The sequence below is a fragment of the Anneissia japonica genome, unplaced genomic scaffold (genome assembly GCF_011630105.1).
Source record: "Anneissia japonica isolate Jap-2015-1 unplaced genomic scaffold, ASM1163010v1 scaffold287923_len1623670_cov205, whole genome shotgun sequence".
NCBI classification, from domain to species: Eukaryota; Metazoa; Echinodermata; class Crinoidea; order Comatulida; family Comatulidae; genus Anneissia; species Anneissia japonica.
The window spans coordinates 1,421,916-1,435,338 of NW_022721637.1; positions in this window are offsets into that span (position 1 = coordinate 1,421,916).

Consider the following 13,423-nt stretch of genomic DNA (forward strand, 5'->3'; position numbering starts at 1 on the left):
TGCTACTCTTGTGATGAAGCATAGGGGTGTTACCTCACATTGAGTAAATCTCTTTTCACATTACTGTACATGTGTCAGGATTTTGGTGATAAATATCGTTGATAAGCTCATTAAGTTTGATATGACATCATCATACACCGTATGTGGGTGTGATTTGACACCATCAAGCCCATATGTGGATGGGATGACATCATCAGTCCAATATATGGATGAGATATGACATCATCATGCACATGGATGTGAGATGACATCATGCCCATATATGGATGTGATATGACATCATCATGCCCATATATGGAAGTGATATGACATCATCATGCACATGGCCTTATCATAGAATTTTGTCGCAGAAGATTTGATTGTGTAGATAAGACATAACAACCATAATGTATTGTAACATGTAACATGATGTTACCAAATTGATTTTTGTTTTATATTATTAATCATGGTTTACATTTGACCTTTCATTCTCATCCAACAGTAATATGATAAAGTGGTAAAAATATTTAATGTAATTACTGTATATGGTAAATGTTCACCCAACCTTAACCACTTTGTGTCATGACAACATGTCTATTTTTCTAGCAGGTATTACCCATCCAGCAATGGACCCTCAACAGTAAAATATATCAAAAAACAGATGTTAATATTTTAAATAAATAAATAGGCAAAATTTTACAGTGTATCATAATAACAATTTTAATGAACTTTATTTTTGAAAACAACAAGGGTTTATATAATTGCACTAAAACTATTAAGAAGTTAATAAAAACTAATATGAAAATAGGATTAAACACAAATAACTGAGCTCTATATAAAGCCTTGACTTTAGGAAGGACTTGTCAACCACACAGTTAATCACACTATTACCACTGGATTCAATATATGTTTGACAATAATATGTCAAATGGCTGTATAGTATTTCTACTATGTGCCATTATAGGTAGGTACAGTTCCTTTTGAAGAAAATATCCTGGCCCTGGATTTATCAATCTTAGCTTAGCAAATGTCTTAAGTCAAAAAAGTTAAGATGTCCCTAATAAATATCTTACACTGATTTATTACCCAATTTTAGCAAATTCTTGGCCTAAAAACAATTGACTTTCTAATTTTAAGCATTTTTTAAGCTAAGCAATATGGATAAATTTGACTTGTAAGCAAAAAAAATGGATTTCTAGTTTGATAAATCTGGCCCCTGGTATGTAGTAAAGGAGCCACTGTGTACTAAGGCCGTAATGTCAGTTAGACAACATTATTCTAGGGTTTTGTTCATAGGAATAGCAGGATATGTAGATCTTTCACAGTCTGTTGATGACTCTTCACTTAACAACCTTCAAATTTTACAATTTTTAGCTTTAACTGTTACAGTACACTTGGAATGTTCTCTCAAATTTTCCCTTGTATATTTTCCTGTTTCCTGTCTTTTAAAAAATCTTCGCTGGTGAGAAAGAACATTATCTGTACTGAACATGACTGTAAAATAGTGTTATGAAATATTTGTCTTACTGTAAAATAGTGTTATGAAATATTTGTCTATTATTTTCTTGTACCTGTACATTCTTTATAAACATAATATCCATAGTACTTGTGTGATTTTTATACAGTGGTACTATATCAGTCAGCCTCCTTCAATAAATATACTCAAGTACATGTTAAGTAATAATTACCAACCTGTTAGTGATCAGTACTATATTTTGCCAAACTTGTCCTAAAGACAACAAAGTTCATAGTGTTTTTACTGACATACTGTATTACATCAGTTTTTCCGTGCTTTGAAAAAAAAAAACCAATGTAGCAATGTCTTGTTTACAGTAGTAGCCAAGACTGTGGGAGCGGTTGGCACAGCGGTTGTGTTTCTGTCTCTCAATCTGGAGGTCGAGGGTTTGAAACTTTGCTGTGCATTGCACATGTGTTCTTTGACAAGGCACTTTAGCTATTTTGTCTCTCTCCACCCAGGAGTATAAATGGGTACATGTGGTTCACTACTGTGAAAAGGAACTGGGCACCCTACTACTATACACAATACCGAGGCTTAGTACGAAGGGCTAACAGTTCATTTCCCCTACGTTCAATAATGAATATCGGACTGCCTTTACCTTTTACCTTTAGTAAAAAAAAATCTTATTGTATCTTTGCCTGAGCACAAAGACTAAATAAAAATATCATGAACCAAGTATTCCTTCTAAACTAATGGATAAACAACATTGGAATTCATAATTCATAAACTCTATCATCGCAAAGGACTAATGTTAATAGTAAGAGTACAAGTAACTGTGTACATGCATATGTTGCAATGTATTGAATACAGATCTTGATTTAGAAAACATCTCTCTCTCTCTCTCTCGCTTATGATGTGTATAATTGTGGATTGCTCATATGATCACTCGGAAACATCGACCAATCATTACGCAGCATTAAGCTATAGCAATAATGAGAAACAAAATAATCGCATTACTGCACCTGAGTGTAACACAGAGCTGTGTACAGTACAGTATATTGCCCACCTTACTGTACTGTACATTACAGTACATGTAGAATCAAACTAAATTACAAGTTAATATTGATTATTATGATTATTTATTTATGTATTCAGTATTTATTATTTGTTATAAATAAATATAGTACAGTACAATAGTAGACTCATCAATGACAAGAGACAATCTTGTCTTCTATTGTACTTCACTGATGTTGCAATTAACATACTAGGATACAGTATGATTATAATTTGCTGTATAGTAGCAATAGTCATACATTTTACAGGATATAAATAGGTTAAAAATAATAGCAAAATTCAATAAATTTCATATGTAATTTATATATTATTTTGGACCCAGAAGAGTAAATAAATTTTTATAAGAATTCCAATCAAAGCTAATAAAATTTATTCATAAAAAGATCTGTTCCCAGCTTATTATTAGACTACAGTATAATTAAGTGCAATTACCTGTTCCTTACTCAGCATAAAATGAAGTTTCCTCTATAGAAATAATGTTAGCCCAGGTATTAGATCAGTACATAAATTTGTGATTAAAGTGAAAAAATGCTTTTATTTAAATTATTAAATGATTGATACAGTATAAAATTTACAGTACAGAAATTGAAATTTGTAGTAGAGTTACATGAATAAGAATGGACACATTCACTCGATGAAGACAACTGTGTGGTCGAAAGCTTGTGCATTAATAAATTTGTTAGTCCGTAAAGTGCTGTTTGTCTTTAATTTACTGTTTGTGAGTGAAAAAGAAAATAATATATTGTTGACAGAGGTGATACAGTACATTACGATACAAGTAATATCATTGTGTAAATCATCAATCCTGGCTTTAATCAAATTCTAAATTATTTATGCACAAAGAAGTGGACGCAATTAATATAGGTATCTGTTGCTAGCATACAAAAGGTTGTCACTGGGTACCCTATTAAATACACACTTGATTACACACAGAGATTATGAATAATTATAATCATTAATATTCATTTAGTGTCATTTCAAAAATGCTAATTTTAAACCTTGTGTACTAATTTCTATGAAAAGGAGATTGTATAGGTTAGTTTGTTAATAATATTAATACTTTTTTTTTCATTATTTGGAATCTTTCACAATATATTCAATGTTGCTTTCCATTGGACCTCAAACGTGACAAATTAAACTTTCAATTTCACATCTTAAAATATTAAAATCGTATATTTGCTCTAATATACAGTGTACTAAGTCCATTTAAAAATGCTTAAATTTTAATAGTTTGATGAATATCAGATAAATACTTTAAAAAATATTTTGAGGGTTGGTTGGTTTGTTGGGGTTTTTTTTCATTGCTATACTAAACTGCTTATCTGAAGCATATCTAAGTTTTGACTCATTTTACCATTCACCTACTCATCCTCCCACTACTCATGCTTTTCTTTCTCTTTTTCCTCCTCCTTTCATTTCTCTTCCTCTTTTCTCCCTTCTTCTCATAAGAAGATAAGGTCATTCATACCAGAATCTATTAAGAATAAGGAAATTGTAATTTCAAGACCTTCAGAAACTCTGCAATTGCTAACCACTGATTATTGTTATTTAGTGAGTATTTCCTTGCATCAGGAACTTATATACCTTTATGGTATGATTATTTAATTAAGAAACACTGTTCGTGAGTAAATGACTTTGAATATTTAATTTAATGGGTATTGAATACACATAGAAAACATCCATCCATTAATGGTCATGAATATTCATAAATATTCAAATTAATAGTTCCTATAAGTTTAATGAATCACTTTCAGAAAAGGTTTCTGTTGGTTTCTCTTTTGCATTTCTAAGAAGTTCCATATTACCTTACTAATATACATGCTCATATATTTTTTATTAACCATGAACAAACTATTCATGTAATATTCATTTTTTTTCGGTTTAATTTGTTGTATGAAGAATTTTAAATATCTGTGAATGATGCCTCTGTCAATTAAAATTATGATAGTACTGTAGGATTGGGTATAGTTTCAACCTAATTCCATGCTATTATAGAATGCTTCATAACCACTGCTACAGATGAGCAAAATGATGATGTAACCATACATGGCTAATTCTTAATTAGTAGTTTTACCTTGTAAAAACAATTCATATCTTCTTCCTTTTCCTGTGTATTGGTTAAAGCATGGTTGAAGTACGCAGCATTTTTGGCATTATGTGCCAACTATAACATTACATTACCACAACCATTAGTAAATTTTAGTGGTGGATTCAAAGAAGGGGGGGGGGGGCTTGACAGCCGGTTAGCCAGGGGACCCTTGAATTATAAAGAAAAACTAGAGAAAAAAAAGAAAATTATACTCAGATTTTAAGTCTGATAATGGCATTTTTTTGTCGTCTAGAGGTTCCATAATCATAAATCGTGGGGCTGAGGTGTCTAGACCCTCCATCCAGCCCTCAAAATTAGGAAAAAAGTATGTCGGCAAAAAAAAATTGACGCCAGTTATAACGTCGGCATTGCTAAATGCTGGCGTTAATTTTGAGGGCTGACTCCATTTGTGAAAGTCGCTCCCTGGGCCCCAATTATTTTGAATTCCTTGATCGGCCACTGGATCTCATACTGTAAGAAACCTTAATAAGCAGAATGCTACAGATAGGAATCAGTGCAGTAGTATTCGAACATTGTACAATAAGTGAAGAGAGGCAATAAAGTACCTTGCTTAGACATTGTCTAAGAACACAAACAAGTGCTTAGCCCCAGAATCAAACTGCTCTTCTTTCGATCCCACAGGTATAGTCACTCTGTCACATGGCTCCAGAGCTAGATGACAATTAAGCTCTCTCTCTGCAACCTAATCATTACCGGTAGTCTATTTTTAGGATTCTTGTTTATTTAGTCTCTAGCCAGCAATTTGAGGATATTGATTTGACGGTTTGAACTTATTGCCACCTTTACACCATCTGGCTCATAATGGGAATGATAGAGATGGTGATCATGTCGGATTTTTAATCAGCCAATCAAAATTCATCAACTAACGAGTTGACTTTGGTTGATATTATTAATATCCTTATTTATGTTTTAATATTATTTGAAATTATTTGTTCCATCACCAGCACCGTTGACAAGTGTGCCACTTGAACCACCACCAATGTGGGTCGAGGCACTCCTGCATTTACCGTTCCGCCATTTAACTTGCATTGAATTATACAGTATTACAAAAGTCATATAATTTGGCAAATTGAATGAAGGCAAATGGTCTGTTGATTCATTGAAATTATATAAATTTCAAACTATCCCAAATGAATTCTACAATACCCTTTTCTTCGACATCATCCACTGGTGCTCCATTGTCCATCAGGAGAGTCAGGAGATCAACCAGTTTAGTGAGTAAGCAGATAGCGAGGATGGAGACAAAAGACAACAGAAACATTGTAGAGGAATGAGGATGACATTACTGAGGTCTGTGTAATACAGCAGCAGGCAATGAATTGAAATGCAATACCTTGCTACAATGATCAATATAAACAAGAGCTCTTTGGAGACTATGGTAATTAAAACATTTATTGAAACACAAGTTTTTATGCATTCAATGCAATTCTTTACCGGGAGACTACCCTATGAGCATGACAGCTTGTGCATCAATAATTAGTCTCTAAAAATTATTATAAGTCAGTCGTGATGTCATCACTGCAACTCCCAATGTTATTTGCCTATTCCCCACCGTCCACTATTTTTTTTAAATTAGTGGACGTGCAAAAAAAAATTCCTCATTTTTTTCATCACCACCGCGAAGACATCGCAATTGAAAATTATTTTTGTAAAACAAGCTTAATTAGAACCCGAAGAAAGTTACTTCAAATTCAATATTAAGTATGAACAATTAAGGAATTCATTGAATCAATGGACCCTCATAAACACAATAAACTGAACGTTTAATAGGAATATTCTAGACCTATTTAAAAGACTCAAGGAACAAATTTAGATGTGAGCCTACGGCCAGGCACTATCATATCACTGATCATATCACTATAGCAACCGATGACTGCTACAACAGTTGGTTTAAAAAAACTAAAATTAAAAGACGGCGATTGACTTATAAAGCAATTAGTAGAGCATGCATCGTACACTAAATGGAAAATTATTATACTTAGGTTAGATTTAATGCATTCAAAAATTTCTTTTGGGCCTTGCAGGCCCTCACAGGAAATTTTTTCAAGCATTAAATCTAACCTTCGTATAATAATTTTCCTATAGTGTACTATGTGAAGCTCTACTAATTGCTTATTATAATATACAATACTGGTATAACTACAGTACCCATTATTATTTTTTTTTATTTTTTAAAATCACTTTTATTCAATAGAATTTCAGATACATATAAAAATATAAATATATATAAAAAAAATATAAATATAAAATACAATTAAAAAAAAATACCTACAGGGTATATCCAAAAACCTGTTTTTATCATGCAGCATTGCATCACATTCAGAAGTTAAGTGATACTGTACATTTGCATAAATTGCATAAACTGCTTTTATTTCATGATGTATTTAGTTAACTACATACAGTAACAATTAACTAGTGAATAAGATTGATATGAAGTCATTACCATGCCTGTAAACGTAGCCCAGCCTTTGACTACACTGCCTTTAGGCCAAATCGCCCATTAGATATATAATCCAACCTGCATAAAAATTATAGTAAAGCTGATGTTGACGATATCAAACTGTACTAAAAACTAGCAAAATATGAGCTTTGAAATTACTTTTGTAGGAATTTTATTGAATCCACGTTGAAATCTCGTTGATAATCATAAAATCATACAAAAGGTTTGAAAAATACTGTCATGTACTTTGAACAGTATGTTTCTATTGGGATGTTTACTTACAAGTATACAGTTGCCTGCTTGATTCATCATATTATGTTCAACTTGGGCAATGTTGAATGTTTAACATTTTTTAACACTTTATTTCTCGAGGGAAATGTACTTTGCGAATGTACTTTACTTCATCATTCAGTGATACATTAGACAGTTTTTCCAAGATGGAAATTAACCAAAAAGAAGACTAGTTTTGAAAATGACGGCGTGAATAAGAGTACGATTTACAGTGTTAAATGTTAAATTTAAAATAATAAAGTTTATCTCAGCCACAACCATGGTGGGGCTTGCATGGTGATTAGTCTAGCCTAATTAAATCATCTATTAAATTTATTATCCCCAATAAAATAAATGGATAACCCATGTAACAGTATTATACATGTGTAAGCTAATTTTAGTATTAAAATCCCTTCATGTCATTGGGAAGGTCAATACTCTGCTGTACCACATGTTAAATTATATACCAACTTAAAAATCTTATGATGTACAGATGATGTCTGCATTCATAATGAACCTATACGTGTTGGCAAGTGTGATTGTTGTTGGCTTGTTAATACGCAAATCACCACAATAATTGCTTGATGGTAATTCAACTGTTTTTTTATGTTAGCACAGACTGTGGCTATTGCTGTTCATTAACATATTGATTCTGTGCGAAGAAATCATCTGGTAACTGTAAAGCTCTATCCACAAAAAAAAACCTGTTGTATGCCCATATATAGTCACGATGTGCCTATATATGATCATGATGTGATGTCATCATGACCATATTTAGTCATGATATGCCTATATATGGTCATGATGTGATATATATCATCATGACCATATATAGTCATGATGTGTATAAATATGGTCATGATGGGATGTCATGACCATATATAGTCATGATGTGCCTATATATGGTCATGATGTGATGTCATTATGACCATATTTAGGTACTGTATGCCACATGTTTTTGTCAAATAAAGTTTGATAGTCTGGACAGGGTTTTTAAGGTTAATATATTTCCGAAAATGAAACTTCACTTCAAATGCAATTAATTTAATAGTAACACTAAAGGATGGTAATGCTCATGTAGTGCCCACCTACCAATCCCTAGGGTGTGGGTTCAATCATGGCAAATTCTAGTTAGATCAATCTTATATTCGTCTTAAGAATGCATCTTCATTTTGCTTTTGTTATTTTTTAACTATGGCTGAATCAATTGCACTTAAATTTATGCATTGAGGTTTGGGAAAACAAATATTACTTAACAGGCCACCCAATTTAAGGAAGAATTAAATAAACAATAAAAATAAGATTTTGAATTGATTTTGAAAAGCAAGTTGGGAACTTTAATAATAGGATTGATAAAATTTATTCTTGCCAATTATTAATATTATAGAAACATAAATAGTACAGTAACACTGTTACTGTGTTCTATACATATGTAGACCCTTAAATGTTAGATTGCCTGGTCGTAAATTTAACGATTTTCACACTATTATGACTGTATGTACCTTGTAAGTTATATTGTTTCAATGTAGCTTTTAGGTGATAAAATCAGCTGTCTACATTGACCTAATAAACATGAACACAAAAATTCAATATTTAAATTACTTATTTTGTATTTTATTCTTATTCTTCTATTTGCCAACCTGAAAAAGCTGAAAAGCTTGCACACTCGCACTGCATTGTACAATATTCGTACAAACATAGGCCGTCAAATCAATCACTGTCCACTGAAAAAAAATAATAAATTTGGCATCTCAGCAGAGAAAAAATAAAATGTAATTTTATTGAAGATTAAAAATAGATAAGAGTTTGTCTTTATGTTGCTAGGTAATTCCTGAAGTTGCTTAATATTCAATTGTGAGGAAGAAAAGTAGATTTCTTTTTATGGCAGCTGTAGGCATAATAAAAATTGTTAAAAAGTTTTAACTTTTGTCTAATATTTCCATTGTTATACAGCAGTGTGCAAACAGGCCAAAAATAATATTTTTATTTTTATTCCAAAATCACCATTACCTAGGTTTGACAGGCTTGCAAAGCAAGGCAAAAAAAATTGACTCAGTCAATGAGCTAGTCTTGAAGATATAAAAAATAACACTGGACTTAAACACAACTTACATAAACACATTAACACCTGTACCTAGCTCAGGTCAATACAAAGTCTAGAGTATTATCAAATATTGCAAAGAAGAGCCACTACTCACAAATGACTAATGTCCTTTGTACTTTAATAGAAGTAACACATTAATATGTTGACCAATGTGTCATAATATTCCTGAAACTCATATTTTGATAATATTCTGTTTTTAATGCGTTGGGTTTGCGTAATGGTTTTCTCATTCATGTGAAAAAACTGACATAATACTCTGTAACTTTTGATAATGTTATGCATTTGGATGACACAGTATCATACAGTAGCATTGCATGTTAATAACATTACAATAATATGTTCAATAATTAGTAAATTTTGGTGTTTTTAAAAATGATTTAACTATGAGTGTAGCTATACAGCAAAAGCATACATAGGTACAGTAGGTCTAAATTATTCATGTTTGCTAATCTACTTAACACAGTTTATCATATGATTTGTAATAAATTATGACAATGACAATTTCTTTTATTTCCTTTGAAACAAATAAAAAAAAATACAATATCATAATAAAAAATAATAATGGTGGACTTTATAAAGCGAATATTATCTTGGCATCTGTTCTGTTAAAATATCGAAATTATTATGATAACTGTTCTCTGTATTTTGATATAGACAAACTAAAACAGTACCTTGCAGACGCACAGTACGGTATATCAATCATTAATTAAAAATACATATTTCTCTCCACATTTAATAAATGGGTTTTTTTCAGTTGAGTGCCTGTATATCACATTGGAGTAATATATCAACAGCATTCAGTTATATACAATGTTAACTATTAACATAAGTATACATAGTAAACTATGATGATATTCAACATACAGATAGTTTATTATGGGATAATTTATAACATTGACATACATAATACTGAAAAGCAATGAAAAATGCAAAACGTCAAATTCTGAAAAATTATTGTACTACACTGTGACTGAGACATAGAGATGGTAATTCAATCTACGGTCATATTTGCACAGTCAATACAGCAGTACACAAATTTCTTTCTATAGTGTTACTAAATTAAATTCCTAACATCTGCTATGCACATAGATATAGTGAATGTATTGTCATGAATTCCTACTTGACGTATTTCCGAGTGGTAAAGAAATGACTAGGAATCCCTCTTAATGACATATGAAAAATACAAACACAGCTCACAATGTTGTAAAAAAACTCTCAAATAAACTTTTATTCTGTATAAACTCCAACAAGAATCCGGTCTCAAAATAACACAACATTCACATTTAACATGTGTTTAAAAAAAAAGCTTCAGAAAGATAAAACTCTCAGCTTATATAAACTAGCTATACAACTCCAGAGCATTCAAGAGCATTCTATATTGCCTTTAAGTTCCTCGTTGGTTACCTTACATCATAATTAACCAATTAGGCTTATTTGCCTCTATAAACTTACCCAAGTTTCTAGAAACTTCCAAATATTACTCTTGGATTCTACATAGTGTCATGTGTTCTTATTTGTTTATTTGGTCATTAAATGTTATTTTAAAATGTTCAATGTATAAGGAATTTGCAATAAGGAAAGGAATGGTAATTTATTACAGTATATCAAGTAGTCTAGTAGCGGCAGTTTGGTGCAGCGGTTTAGGTTTGGACTTTCAATCGTAAGGTCGGGGTTTCGAGTCTCCGCTGTGCAGATTCGCTTGTGTCCTTGGGCAAGGCACTTATAGCTACATTGCTTCAGTCCACCCAGCTGTATCAATGGGTACCAGCAATCTGCTGGGGACTAACCTGCGATGGACTAGTGTCCCGTCCAGGAGGAGTACAACTCTCATCCGCTTCACACAACAGAAAATGGGGATAAGCTCCAGCCCTATGAGCCCTGGTGGCTCGGAAAGGATTTTAGTTAGTAGTTATATCAAGTAAGAAAAGCTGCTCTGAAATTCAATTTAAAAACAATGATAATGATAGATACAGCATGATAATTAGAAGTTCCAAGACTTTCTCAGGTACTAAGTATAGTATATCAAATTTAAATTAACTTAATATTATGATACATCATAAATATACTGATAATGATCATTTAATGTACTAGCATAAGTAGGTACAAGAGAGTGAATACTTACATTGATGATACTGTCAAAGTTCACAGAATATAGTTTAATTGGGAGATTATTATGGGGAGGAAAAGACATCATTTATGTAAGTTTAATAAACTGGTAATAAAACTTTTATGTCAATAACATTTTCTAAAGCATTTCAAACTCTTTACAGCTAGGTTTAATTTCTGTGAAATGTATTAATCAATTTTCACCCTCAACCTAAAATTTATGCATGTAGACTGAAAATCCACTGAACTTCACAGGATATCGTTCTAAAGTGCAATGGTTTATGTCTCCACTACATCCTCACCAGTGCTGTACCATTGCACCCCTAATCCAAAACTCAATGCAGTAGTGTCATGTTGTTTTTAATGTCATGTGTTCAACATAATTCTTATTACTGTATTTCATGGAAGCAGGAGGTAAAGCCCTATGTTCACTTTTATAGTACAGTACATTAAGTCTAGTTTTATCTTATATCTTATCTCTTTTATATAACAATCAAGTTTTTTTTATGTTGCATAGTATAGTTTTATTATTCACAGAAAGTTCAGCCTCGTCATTCCCTTGAATAGTATTCTTTGTCACGTACTGGTAACTAATTTAGCGCCAGACCAGTTTCATTCCGAATCATTCACAATTATACCAGTTAATCATTTATTCTCTTGGCTGTAAAGAAACAAACATAGATATAATATCTTGCCCAGGGAAACAAGCAATGTGACAAGCATCTGACCCTAACCCCCAACATTGTGATATACTGATACTGTAAGAGCCCTGGGTCACAATCCCACAAAAATAATGAACAAATTTATGATATGATATCATCTGTTTGTTAAGTCAGTCTTGATGGAATTAATGCACGTCACCCTGAATTTTCTATTCTCTGAGATAAGGGATAAGAGTTCAACTTGCCAAAGGGTCTTGAAAGCTTACTTATATCATGTTTATTAAAGTTTGTCGTAGGAGGAGCTAGCCCCCCCCCCCCAATTCTCCCTTCTCCCCATACTAGATGTAGGTGCCCATTTAGCCTATAATCATATTTTAATGGCACATATCAGATATTGTAGAGAAAGATAACCTTGATAAAATGCATTTAGTGTGGACCCAAGTAAAATAAGACTGAAATTAAAAACCACCACCTGAAAGTTGAGACCTCCAGATTATTGATTGCTTTTCCAAATGCGATCTATATAAATTACAATTTCAAAATGCTTATTTGTGTATTACATTGTTACGCTAATTTCTTGCAACTATAATCTGTTTCATTATTCCAGTAGGCTTATTTTGGAATGGTTAACGGAGCAGTTGCTGCTCTCTCAACCTTGAAGTCAGGGGTTCATAATTCTTGCAGTCCATTTTGCTTGTCTCGCTGACAAAGGCATTTTGTCTACTGTGTTTATCTACTGCAAAGAAATATATTTCTTCTATATTATATTTGTATTTTTTGAGTCCCTTTTAATTTTAGGTCAGCATTGTTGTTAGGGCTACTGTACCTTCGTGAAATATTGCTGAGTAAATGAAATAGTAATTAGGTACAGTATAGTCTCTCCACCTAAGAGTATGATTACAGTAGGTTTTGATGTTGTAGTCACTGATATATTTCTCTGTATAGCATTGCTACACTGTAGGAATACCCCTCAAGATTTGTAGATTGTGGCATTTTGTGTTGTGTTTTGTGTCAACAAATGGATGGCCATGATGTTGCAAGTGCTTTTATACTTTCTTCACATCTTTGAAGGTGCATTATAAATCCTAACATGATATTAATAATTACACTGTATTTATATTGGTATTCATTTGCTATCAGTATATTTTGAGTAACTTTAATAAAACCTCCCACTCTCAGCTAATACTCTAATAATTTTGTGTGTTCTTTGTGTGTGGGT